Raw genomic sequence first — 14,217 nt, 5'->3', positions numbered from 1 at the left:
ACACACACACACACACACACACACACACACGGACCCACACACGGACACACACACGAGTGGGGAATAAGAAGAGGAAGAGAGAGAAAGAGAGAGGGAAATGAGAGGAGAGAGTAACATAAATCCTTTTTCAAAAGTTAGAATTGGTTCCCACTCAAAGAAAATATATACTGTGAACATTCCAAAAGGGAGAGGGAGAAAATATCATCCATAGAGTATTAAATGTCAAACTGGGTTTCACTTCTGTGTTACAAAATTCAAGAAGAATATGGAGTATCATCCTAAGATTTTTTTTTTTTAGATTTATTTTGTTTTGCATGTATGAATGTTTTGCCTGCACATGTACCTATGCACACCATGTGTGTCTGATACCTGCAGAGGCCAGAGGAGGGCCTTTGGTCCCTTAGGACTCGTATGGCAGATGTCTGTGAGCCATTACATGGGTGTTGAGAACTGAACTGGGGTCACATGGAAGAGCAGCTAGTGCTTTCAGCCACTGATCCATCCCTCCAGCCCTGACCTCAGACTTTCAGAGGGAAAAAGTGTCCTGTCCAGCAGGACCTAGTTATTCCGTGGGTCGAGGAGGACTGAGGCCTGCAAGAGAAGTGGGCGGAGAAAGGGGAGTGAGACCAAGCAAAGAGTTGTCAAGGTCTGTTTAATGAAGGCTAGAAGCCTGATTATAAGCACACAGTGAGAGAAAATAGGGAGGGGTCGAGGGGACATAATAAAATACAGAGAAAGGGATGGACATCTGGAGCGAATGCTGATTACAGACTTCTTGCAGCTTATCTTGGAATGTCGGCCCTCTAACAGTCCCAGGCAGCCTTCAAACATTCTGAAGTTTGTCTTGGAGGGCCAGCCCTGACCTTAACAGTCCCAGGCACCAAAGGGAGACATGGAGGAGTAGGTGAAGCTGCCTTAATCTAAGCAGTTCTAGGTGCCAAGTGAAGGAGGGAGTGAGCTGGCAGTCTCAGGCACCAGGTGGAGGCAATGAAGGAGGGGGTGACATAATTCCCTTCAAAGGGTCAGCAGATCTTCAGGGTGAGAGTTACTGAGGGCCCAGTTTCCCACAGTTTGGTCTCTCACAAAAAAAGTTGACCATGATATTACTTTTCAGTACAGGAATGTAAGCGAATTTTCAAACAGGGAAACATATAACTTGGAGGAATCACTTTTGAAAGGATTCTTTTGCTGCTGCCCACTGGCCGACCAGCTCACATTAAGATGTAATGCGTGTTGAACCAATAATATGAAAAATCCAGTCTCTTCCACTCCAGCTCCGGAGGATGCGACAGCTTCATACAGACACAGATGCAGGCAAAATGCCAATGCACGTGAAATAAAATTAAAAAAAAAAGATTTTAAAAACTTACTTTAAAAATTAGCTAGGAAAAGCAAATGGCTAAGGGGTGCTATATAGTTGGCCCTCACTGTCTGTGGGCTGTGTGTGCATCTGAGAATTCAGCCAACTGTAGGTCACAAATACTGGAAAAACAAAAGTGGTGACCATATCAGACAGGTACAGACTCTAGTATATGAAGATAAAGTCTCATTGTGGAGCCGTGGTTGGTCTCAAATTTCACAGAGATCCAACAACTTCTACATCCCTTCTGAGGGCTGGGATTGCAATCATTGTACCACGGATTTACTTAGCTCTTACAGTGGGTCCTATAAGTAATCCGAAAACAATTTAAAGCAAACAGAAGCAGGGTCTGACAGCACGTATCTGTAATCCCAGCACAAGGGAGGCCAAGGCAGGAGACCATCCCGTCAAAGTCAGCCTGGACTAAGCAGCAAGACCCTGTCTCAAATCTAAAAAGCAATACATAGAAGAAGCCCGGGACTGGAGAGATGGCTCAGCAGTTAAGAGCACTGACTGCTCTTCCAGAGGTCCTGAGTTCAATTCTCAGCAACCACATAGTGGCTCAAAACCATCTGTAATGGGATCTGATGCCCTCTTCTGGTGCATCTGAAGACAGGCTGCACTGTACTCATAAATTAAATAATTCTTGAAGAGAAGGAGGAGGAGGTGGAGGAGGAGGAGGAGGAGAAGCAGCCAGATCTGGTGACTCACACCCATAATTCCTGCAGTCAGAAGACTGACGCAGATTAATTTCTACAACGAACGTTCAAGTCAGCCTGTACTGTAGTAATGAAATAGTGAGTCTTGGGACACAGCGTGAAATTATCTAAAACCAAACCAAACCAAACCAAGCCAAATCACAAGACTGGGAAGAGGGTATCTCTGGCAAGCCAAGGAGAGTCCCTGTCTCGAAAAAATAAGGTGGAGTTGGACCGGGAGGATGGCTCAGTGGTTCAGACCTAACTGGGAACCCAGCACCCAGAAGGTAGCTCACAACCATCCATAACTCTCGTGCCAGGGGATCTGACAACCTCTTCTGACCTCAGGAGCTTTACACAGGTGGTGCACATGCATACATGCAGGCACACATTCATACACATAAAATAAAGTAAATAAACTTGAAAATATGTAAATAAACAACATGAGCAACACACTACATGTATACCAGCATGCACCCATCACACAAACGTGTAGACACACAAAACCAGAACACAAGACGAACAAAACAAATTCCACCACTTACTCCCCTACCATCTATGTATATGCACTTGCTGGGGATCAAACCCAGGATCATGCACTCTGGGCAAGCTCTATAAGCACATCTGTAGTTCTCTATGGCGTCATTTTATAAGGGACTTGAGCAGGTGGGGATTGAGGGGGAGCTGAGGAACAGATTTATGGGCACTAAGGTTGGAATTGTCAAGAAATGTGTCTCTTATAAAGTGACCTTAAATCAGTAGTTCTTAGCCCATGGGTCGCAACCCATGGGACCCCCTTTGATAGGGGTCACATATCAGATATCCTGCATAGCAGATATCCTGCATAGCAGATATCTTGCATAGCAGATATCCTGCATAGCAGATATCCTGCATAGCAGATATTTACATCATCACTCATAACAGTAGCAAAATTAAGGTTATGAAGTGGCAATGGAATAATTTTATGGTTGTGGGTCACCACAACACAAGGAACTATATTAAAGGGTCACAGCTTTAGGGAGGTTGAGAACCACTGACCTAGTCCTTCAGTAGTGTGGAAGAAATCTGCAGAGACAAGGACTGAGTCACCTTTCCTCTCAGGCGTACGCAGTTACCATCAGAGTTTCTCTTTCCTTCGGGGACCTTCAACAAAGCCATCACCCTTGGCTTCACTGAAGAAAAGAATTGCAAGAAAAGCCATTAAGAAGCAGAGCTGTGTTTATTAAAACACATTTTAAAAATACAGATCTTAAGCCATTACAATGGGCATACATATATATTAATCCCGGGACTAAGCTATATCACTCAGCGAATACAACTTATGGCAATGTTTGAAGAGTCAAGAGGTTTTTTTTTATAAGCAAAGTTGTGAGGTTGGTTTTAGGGAGGAGATGCCTAGCTTTAGGAATGACCAGGGAGTGCTAGACACAGGGCACCATGTATCGTTTGGACAGCTTATTCACCTTGACCTCTTTGCCTCAGACTGTAGGAAAACGTGTGTTGACTCACTAGGCGGCTTTATCATCATCAGGACAAAGGACAAAAAATAAGTCACTGGAAATCAGCCTGTGCTGTGTGTGCACCACACAGGTCGGGCTGTGCTCGGCTGTGTGCATCACACTGGTCAGGCTGTGATCACTTGTATGTGTCACACCAGTTAGGCTGTGCTCAGCTGTATGCACCACATTGTATGACAGCACCATTGTGTAAATAGCTTCCAGCCACCATAGATGCATATGTTTGAATGCTTGGCCATAGGGAGTGGCACTCTTCGGAGGTGTGGCCTTGTTGGAGGAGGTGTGTCACTATGGGGGTGGGCTTTCGAGTTTCCTATGCTCAAACTCCCTCCAGTGTGAATGCTCCTCCTGGTTGCCTTTGGATGAAGATGTAGAACTCTTATCTCCTCCAGTGTCATGTCTGCCTGGATGCTGCCATGCTTCTTGCCATGATGATAATGGGCTGAATCTCTGAAACAGTAAGCCAGTCTGAATTAAATGTTATCCTTATAAGAGTTGCCTCCGTCATGGTGTCTGTTCACAGCAATGGAAACCCTAACTAAGACAAGTGGCAAGTGTTCTCAACCACAGAGCTATTGCTTTCGTTTCGGGAATCTACTTCACTGTAATGCATAATGAGACCATGTGATAACGGATGTCCCTGTACTTTGGCATATGAGTATATTTCTCCCGTCACGTGCCAGTATTTTCCAAATTTTTGTAACAAGAACGTGGTAGTTTTCTCATTTCAAGATCAAAATGTTGGGTCGGAGAGATGGCTCAGTGGTTAAGAGCACTGACTGCTCTTCCAGAGGTCCTGAGTTCAATTCCCAGCAACCACCCGGTGGCTCACAACCATCTGTAATAGAACCTGATGCCCTCTTCTTGTATGTCTAAAGACAGTGATGTACTCACATAAATAAAATAAATCTTTAAAAGAAAATCAAAATGTTTGTATGTCTTGTTGAATAAATCCTTGTACTAAAATGACTAAAATCAGGAGCTTTAAATTGCTTGTTGTGTCCTTTGAACCACAGTATACTTCAAGCCATTGCTTTCCTCGTTAGTTGAGCATTCTGGTTGGCAGAAACACGTGCCACATTTTTACATGGGCGCTGTATTTTTCCTTCTGAAGCTCCATGGCCGGAAGCCATCATTAGACATAGAGTCATCAGAAGTATTTTCTAAATATCCATGGTTGCTCAATGCCCTGTCATTAGCTATTCAGTTTCCACTTGCCTTCCCTGGAATATTAAAACCTTTCCCCAAGTGCTAGCTTTCTCTCATTGCTAGTGTTGTTAAAAGTCCCCACCCTTTTTGGGACCGCTGGATGCCACACCTGAGCGTCTACATCAGAGCTTAGCATTTCTATGGAGTTTTATCTCTCCCCAGGGAACTCTCTCTGGGACTACCACCAATCTGCTTTGTCCTTGCTCTTTGGATTTGAATAGATCACAGCCCTGTTTCATTCCCTTCTTCCTTTCCTACCCTCATCCAACCTCCACAGGTCTCAGCTGTAGTCCAGGTCAGATGTGTTTAGCAAACAGGATGCTACATGCTGTGTCCATTCTGAAAGCTCCCAGCTACTGCCCCAGAGGAACCACTCTCTCCACAAACCACTCCCCTGCCAGACAGACTAATCTCATTGGCACACACAATCCTCAGTCCCAGGAGCCTCAGATAGGGAGGAAGTAGTGGCAATGCAGCCTTCCTAGTAGCTTTAGTTCTGGTTGCCTCCCTCCGTGAACTACCACAGTATATCCCAACCGAGCTACCATCTATTTTATCCCTTGAAATCAGACTGTATAATAATAATAACAACAACAATAGTCTGAAAATCACTGAAGGAAGACCCCAGACTCAGATAGTATGCAAAGACAAAGAGCGTTTATTCTGCAGAAACATCCAGCATGCAAGGGTCACCATTGTTTCCTAAAGGCAACCCAGATAGAGACATTCCAGTCCCTTCTATAACAGGATTGCCTAATTGCTTCTGAGATAACAGCAGACTTCTAAAACGTGGGGCACATTCTAAGGGTTTACAGAGACCACTAACCAAAGGTCATAAAGAAGATATACACCACAAGACAAAAACAGGAGATAAATATACTGGGTTTGTCTAAACAAAACTCCAAGGGCGGCTTAGTTACAGTCTAAAACTTTTCTGTAATTCTGCAAGCCAGTAACAAACAAATGTTAAGCCAGATATTTGCTCCTAGTGTATAAGCACTTAGGCATTCTCTGCTATACCTCTTATTCAATTTATGACTGAATGTATGTGCAAACTCGCAGTGAATTTTTTTTAACCATGTGAACACAGGCTCTGAGAGTCGTAAAATTACTGATAATAAAGGTCAGAGATAAATCCCTCTCCCCTTTTCTCAACTCACAGAAGGACAATCCCTGCCCGAGGTTTTACCTAGTTCCCCACTGAGGAACTTACTAGGTTTTACCTAGTTCCTCACTTTGAGGCACTAACAGGGGTTGCAGCTGCCAGCCCCAGAGGAACTCAGACAGGCAGATCAGCTGCTGAAGCAGAGTATCTGACACCCAGGATAGAGAGCAAATGATCCATGACCTAGCTCCTGAGTGGAGATAAAGTGGAATATAAAAAATGGATGGACCTGGAGGGCATCATCCTGAGTGAGGTAACCCAATCACAAAAGAACTCACATGATATGTACTCACTGATAAGTGGATATCAGCCCAGAAACTTAGAATACCCAAGATACAAGATACAATTTGCAAAACACATGAAACTCAAGAAGAATGAAGACCAAAGTGTGGATACTTTGCCCCTTCTTAGAATTGGGAACAAAATACCCATGGAAGGAGTTACAGAGACAAAGTTTGGAGCTGAGATGAAAGGATGAACCATCTAGAGACTGCCACACCCAGGGATCCATCCCATGATCAGCCTCCAAACGCTGACACCATTGCATACGCCAGCAAGATTTTGCTGAAAGGACCCTGATATAGCTGTCTCTTGTGAGACTATGCCGGTGCCTGGCAAACACAGAAGTCGATGCTCACAGCCAGTTATTGGATGGAACACAGGGCCCCCAATGGAGGAGCTAGAGAAAGTACCCAAGGAGCTAAAGGGATCTGCAACCCTATAGGTGGAACAACATTATGAACTAACCAGTACCCCCGGAGCTCGTGTCTCTAGCTGCATATGTAGCAGAAGATGGCCTAGTCGGCCATCATTGGGAAGAGAGACCCCTTGGTCTTGCAAACTTTATATGCCCCAGTACAGGGGAACACCAGGGCCAAGAAGTGGGAGTGGGTGGGTAGGAGAGTGGGTGAGGGTATGGGAGGACTTTTGGGATAGCATTTGAAATGTAAATGAAGAAAATATTTAAAAAATGGACTCCTCAATTAATAATAACAACAATAATAACTATTAATAGTAATAGTAAGAATAGTTATTTTATTATTATTATTATCATTATTATTATAGATTTATTTACTGATTTTGGTTGGCTTTGAACTCAAGATCTTGATTCAGCCCCCAAACGGCCCTCTGTCTTTCTGAGTGTAGCTAAATCAAAGCAGGAAGTTTATTCTCTAAGCTCTCAACCAAGTTTCACGTTTGGTCATTCTGGCATGTTCAAGAGGATGAAGGATGCTCTCTGTGTGCCCCACGGCCCCCTTGTTTGACCCTACCAGATGTGTCCACCCTCAGCCTACCAGGGGACCACAAGAGTTGGTCAAGTTCAGCTCTGGATGCAGCCTAACACAAAGTAGTAAAATTACTTAGCACAATCTGGAGGTGGGCTGGGGTGGGGATTTTCTTTTGTAGCTGTGTTTCCTGGTTCTTGGGTGTGAACTTTGGAGATGACAGTGTTGCTCTGCAACTTGACAAGATTGGACATTTGTGGGGCAGTGAACCATGAAAGGAAGCCTGGTAAAGTAGAGCTAAGGTTAGAAGCCCCAGGGACCCTTAAGGGAGGGTAGGAGCTTTACCAGCTCCTGGCACCAGCCGCACATCCTCCCCCACCCCCACCCTGAGAGATTTGTGGCCATCAGTCATGTAGGGGCAACTCCCCAAGCCCTTCCACATGTAGCTGAAGCATCCCTAACATCTCAGACCAAGCCAATAGGAAGCTCCTACTGTTAGACTCCAACTAACCCCAAAACTGTACATATGATCCTATCCAGAAGGAATAAGCGTCACCTAAGAGCATGTCTTTTTTGTTTGTTTGGTTGGTTTTGGTTTTGGTTTTTTGAGACAGGGTTTCTCTGTGTACCCCTGGCTGTCCTGGAACTCACTCTGTAGACCAGGCTGGCCTTGAACTCAGAAATTCTGCCTGTCTCTGCCTCCCAAGTGCTGGGATTAATAAAGGCATGCCATCACTGCTTAGCTAAGAGCATCTGTCTTGAGAGCTGTAACACGGCCAGGGAAGAGAACTGCCCTTCTGAAACTTGACGCCAAAAGCTCCCCTGCACTCCCTCACTGGCTAGCCAGTCTTTTGCCATCTCAGCCTAGCTTGGCTCAGCGCAGCCAGTGTGGAGTCTTGGAACAGCAGCTGAGACAGCGGTGGAGAAACTTCTCTATCTCCGAGCAACCTTCCCTCTTTGCTTGAACCCTCCGGGCCAGCGATTTCAGCGGATAGCCTCCTACACACAGGCCTACAGACATCCTCTTTTTTTTCCTTTTAGATTTGAATTTTTTATTATTTTAAATTATGGGTATGCTTGTGTGTATGTGTGTGGGTATGTACAGGTGAATGCAGGTGTCCGAGGAGGCCAGAGGCACCAGATCCCTCTGCAGGTATAGGTACGGGTGTTGGCATTTAGTTTAGGCTCCGCCCCACAGTTACCTGTGGGGCACTGGGCTCTGCACAGACAGGCTGGTCTCCAGTTGAGCTGAGGTCTGAACCCTGGTGGTGATAATTCACCTTCATGACATGGTAGGTGTTCCCTTATGCTCCTGGAACTCTGGCCCCTGCCTAAGTTACCCCACCCCCACCCCCCACCCCCACAAGAGAAGCATGGTCAGTAGTCTTGTAAGCAATGGCCCAAGCTTCTGACCTTCAGACTAAACTCCTCCCCAGTTACCTAGCAACAATGAAGACCATAAAAAGGGCTGTTCAGCCCCACCTCGCTCTCTTACTTGTCTCTCACTCCTTTGTTCTCTTACCTCTCACTTCTCTCACTCTTCTCTCCTTTCTTCTCTCTCTTTGTCTTTTCCTCTCCTCTCCTCTTTCCCTCTTACTCTCTTTCTCTCTAGCCTTTCTCTCTCTCTCTCTCTCTCTCTCTCTCTCTCTCTCTCTCTCTCTCTTTCTCTTTCCCTTCTCTCTTTCTCCCTGCCTTTCTATAATAAAGCTCTACAACCATAGAATGTCTCTGCTCATCAAGTCCCACTGCGCTTGGAGGATGGGACAGGCTTTCTCCTAATGAGCCATTTCTAATCTCCCGTTGGAAGGCCTTCCTGTGCTCCAGTCTAGATCCACTGCACTCACTCTCACAGGTGTTAGGAACCTCTTCCCTTATCCCTCTCTCCTATAACCCTGGTGGCTTTAGCGAAGTAGCTCCAGGGTTCCTAGGTAGGGCTGCCCCTTGGCCACCCCCTGAAGAGTGGGTCAGAGGCTTGAATGCCCACCCAGGGTGGAGTAGAAAGTGTATGGCAGCTCTCCCATGCCTGACAGACCAGAGGATAGGGAAAACTCTGGTAGGGTGTGGGGTTTTCCTCCCTCCTCTTCCCCAGGCCCCCTTTTTTAGTTCCCATCAATTACCTGGCAACAGTCAGGTGTGCCTGACTCACTTTTATAAAAGGGGCCATTTGTCTCCTCCTCACTCTCTTGACCTCTTGCTTCTACTTCCCCCTCTTTCCCCATTCCCCTCCCCCCTCTCTCTCCATGTGCTCATGACCTGATGACCAGTCTCTCCTCTCCTCTCCCCTCTCTCCCTCCCTGCCTCTCTCTCTCGACTTCCATCCCATTCTCTAAACAAACTCTATTCTATACTCTACCCTTGTGTGGCTGGTCCCTCAGGGGGACGAGATGCCTCAGCAAGGGCCTGCAGAGGGTCCTTCCTCCACACCTTACCATACTTCTACCAAACATATTCCTTCTCTCCATCTTTTTATAAAACACAACAATGGGTAGTTGTGAGCCTCCTAATGTGGGTCTTGGGAACTGAACTCTGGTCCCTGCGGGGGCAGTATGCTTCATATTCCCAGCTGAACCAGCTCCCGATCGCCCCCTCTTGATCTCCTTCCTTCCATCCCCTCATTCTGCTGAGTGAAACATGGGTAAGTCTGTGTTTTGGGGGTGAAATTATACCATTTCGAAATTGTGTTTTGCCGCTAACCACGAAGTTACTTGACAGTTCCATTCCACTGTTCTCTCTAATTAACAATCGTAACAACAGTCTCTAGGTCACAGGTGTTCCTGCTCTGGTTAGCTTAGCTGTTTTGGTTTTCTGAGACGTGGCCTCACTCTGTAGCCCAAGCTGTCTATGAACTCATGAAGCCAAGGTTTGGTGTCACACTCTTGGCAATCCTGCTGCCTCAGCCTCCTCTCTTTGAAGGATGCCTGTGGGATATTTCACAGTGCTGCTTGGCCCAGCTGTGAAACCACAGCTAAACCCTCCCAGTTCCTCTTTGTGGGCGGTTTGCTAAGTTCCTCTATGCCAGTCACTTTCCTTGTCAGGTTCCGATTCTGGGTCTCCCTAGACTCACAACATCCAGTTCAACTTGTCAAAAATGTTCTTATCCATGGCTGGCTTTTTTTTTTTTTTTCCCCTAGTCTGTAAAACGGTTGCAAATACCCAGGTAGCCCAACACTGAATTAAACACATTTCACATGTTAGGCATGCCAGTCCCCTAAGGTTCAAGGTCATCTGAGCCCAACTGCAAATGCAGATGCAGCCTCCACGAGGCCTTGCACTCTCTCAGAAGGCTCTTAAGGAACCAAAGCATGCCTCTGGGGAGGTGACTTGGCCAGTGTTTGTTGTGTCCAAGGATCTTAGTTCAACCCAGGTTTCTCTCTCAAGCTCTTTCCTGCCACTAAAGTCTACAAACTCTGGAGCAAAAGCCAAAACACACTCTTGCTTCCCTAATCTGTTTTTGTCCTTTGTCCTTCCTAGGGGAATAAGCAATGGCTACAGCAAGACTGACCTTGGACAGACTCCTTGTCCTTGCCTCCCTGTCCCAGTGCTGGAATGGCAGAGGTGTCCCATCATGCCCAGCTTGTGAGAACCCAACCTTATCATGGGAGACTTGGATCTTAAGCCACATTGTAATAAAGCCCATGTATTGTTGTTGAAGAACCCTGTGGGGCATTGGGCTATACATAGGCAACTTGGTCTCCAGTTGAGCTGAGGTTGTGAAACCCGGTAGGACCTGGTGGTGATAATTCATCTGTATGGGATGGGAGGCATTCCCTCATGTTTCCTGGACTCCTGGTTCCTGTCAAGTTTACCGCCCCCACAATCCCCCCATAAGAGAAGTGTGTGGCTAGTAGTCATGTAGACAATGTCCCAAGCTTCTGACCTTCAGGCTAGACTACTCCCAGTTACCTAGCAACAACAAGATAACAAGCCCACTATAAGTGGGGCTGTTTGGCCCCTTCTCACTCTCTTACTCTCTCCCTCTTACTCTCTTAAGCTTTTACTTTCCTTATTCTCCCTCTTACACTCTTCCTCTTATCCTCTCCCTCTTACTCTAGCCTTTCTTCTCTCTCTCTCTCTCTCTCTCTCTCTCTCTCTCTCTCTCTCTCTCTCTCTCTCTCTCTCTCATTTCCCCCTCTCTCCTTTTGGCCATGGCCAGTCTCTCTCTTTTACCTTCTCTCTTTCCCCATGCCTTTCTACAATAAAGCTCTAAAACCATAGACTGTCTCTGTTCATCAAGGCCTGCCGTGCTTGGATGATGGGATAGGCTTTCTCCTAATGAGCAGTGCCTAATCTCTCGTCAGAAGGTCTTCCTGTGCTCCAGCCACAGACTGGACTAAGGACTCTCACCTGCGTGGGAACCTCTCTCCCTCTGCTCTCTTTCCCATATCTCCAGAGCCGAGAGTGTCGCCCCCAGGGCCCCTGGTATTGGGGGCTGCCCCTTGTCCACCCCCAGCTGCCGAGTGGGGTCAGTGGCTTCACACAGCCAGATGCCCACCCAGGGCCGAGTGGAAAGCGTCCGGCAGTCCTCCCGTGTCTGCCTGCCCAGAGCATAGGAACTCTGGCAGGACATGGGAGCTCTCCCTCTTCCCCCATACCCACAGTCCCCGCAGAACCCTGCGGTTAAGGTCGTAGTGCCCTATGACTGGATGGCTCTCTGAGCTCGGATATAAAATGGAGGACTCCCTTTTTCATTGTGGTGTTCCTGTCTCTGCCTGGCTTTATCTGCAGAGTCTCCTGCAATTGTGGGTGGCTGGCCTTGCCTGAAACACATAAGCCCTGCTATGGCTTCCTGCCCACATGATAATTAGCTGCTGTAATGTGTCCCATCAGCCCATCCTGCCACATGATGCTATGGCCAATCAGCCCTTTCCACTGTACCCCTAAAAATGCTCTATCCCTGGAACAACAAAGCAGACTTGTCTTGCCGCAGCAGTCTCCAGAGGTCCCTCAGTCATACCTACAGCCATCTGATCCCTGCTGCCCTCCTCTGCTTCCTTGTTCTCTTGGGATGGTGCCCAAGAGCCTCAGAGAAGAAGGGAAGGCCATCCTATGTCCATCAGTGTCAACAATCAGGCCAATATTCATCTATTAAGGTACCTCATATTCCCTCCCACACCCACCCCCTCAATAGGGAAGTTTTTCTAAAAATACAATAAAGGCTAGGAATCAGGTCAGGGACAGAGCACTTGTCTGCCATGAACAAAGCCCTGGGTTTGGATTAAGCACCGCCACATGATATATTTATTATACAAGTACACCCCCCCACACATATATGCAATACCATTGTTACATGTGAAAATTAATATTGTCTACCTAGTCAGTTTATGAATTTCACCATTTAACAGGCAGATTTTTTTCCTTATTTCACATCTTTGCATCAAGATCCAAGCAGAGAACACGCCATTGCTTATTAACATGTGTCTTGGTCATTTCCGTCTATCAAGTCTGTTTCCTCTTCTTTAATTTTTTTGGACTGTTTATTTGTTGAGGACACCAGATTGCTGTCCGGTAAGTTTGATATTCTGGGTTTTTCTGAACGGATTTGTTTTGTTTTAAACAGCACTGTGGAGTTGTATGTACTTGGGCTACAGGGAACTATACACATTCAAATAGAACTTGGGGTACCTTGGCATGCTTTCTGTTGCTGTATCCAGATAAAAAATCTATTATACTTGAGGAGTTTTCATTGTTGTTTGTTTTTGATGGGGAGTGAGGAGTAGTTCTCACTGTTTAGCTCAGGCATGTCTCCAACCTGCGATCCTCCTGCCTCCACCTCACGAGTGTGTACCACCAGACCTCGATCACCCCGTGTCTTGATTCCCAGTAATCCTTCCATCCCATGCTTCCCACTCTCTCCTCCCGAATCCAGAATCTGCTTTCTGTTGGATCCTGCATCTGCAGCTTCTAGAGTTTTCTGGAAGTGGAATCCCAAATTGTACATTCTTTTCCTGATTTCACCTGGTTGAATCCATGTAGCTTAATCATGACCTATCCTGGCTTATTGCAGAGCGATGTCTCGTCATGTCTTGTGTCTGTACACCATGATTTGTTACTCAAATATGGTTTTTTAAATATCTTTTTATTGTATTAAAGGCGGGTTGATTGGGAAGTCGCTTTCTGATAGGCTAAGGAAGACTTCTGGGCATTGCAGCAGGACCAGAAAGATGGATGCTCATATGTCACATGACCTAAGAGAAGGGGAAGAAGACCTGGTGGGGATTGGAAGGTAGGAAGTAGAGGGAAGCTCTAAGCCCTCAAGCCCACCCAAGTGCCCTGGTCTTGACCAGTTCTTTCTCCTGCTCCCTCTAGTCTCTTGTTGAAACTTTCTAAATTGAGTTTAGTTAGTATATCCTTCGGCTTCAAGTTCTCAGCTTTATGATTATTTTTTAATTCAAGGAAGGTTTCGAGAAGCAAGGTTTCTGTGTGTAGTTTGGTTATGCCAGCTTCTCTGAATACACAGCACTCCACAGCCCTGTGCCGGACCCCACACCCAGTACCAAGGGTGACAGTGCCTGCTTCCTCAGGACTTGCCTAAAGTCTGCATGCCAGTCTCATAGGCAAGGGTGGGCATCTCAGTACTGATGTAGCTTGCTCCCCTAGCAGTGAACTTGAACACTCCTTTGTACATTTGAGAGCCATTTTATATGCTACTTATTAACTGTTAATAAGTTACAGTCTTCTACTGGCTATCATTAGTTCCTGAAATTTTGAGGTTCTTTATGAGAGGAGGATGCTAAGTCTTAGTGAGGCAAGTAAAACCAAGTGTGCAGTGGTAGCTAAGGATGTAGCTCAGTGACAAAGAACCTGCCATAGCAAGGCTTTGAAGTCACACACAGACACGAACACACACACACATACACACACATACATATATACACACACACAAACACACACACATACACACACATACACATAAATACACACATATATATATACACACATATATATATACACACATATATATATACACACACATATATATATATACACATACACACACATACACACATACACATACACACAAACACATACACATACAAACACA

This window comes from Mus caroli, unplaced genomic scaffold (genome assembly GCF_978045245.1).
Source record: "Mus caroli unplaced genomic scaffold, Mus_caroli_1 scaffold_7, whole genome shotgun sequence".
Taxonomy (NCBI): domain Eukaryota; kingdom Metazoa; phylum Chordata; class Mammalia; order Rodentia; family Muridae; genus Mus; species Mus caroli.
The sequence above is the reverse complement of the archived record's forward strand: the minus strand, read 5'-3'. Positions refer to the sequence as shown.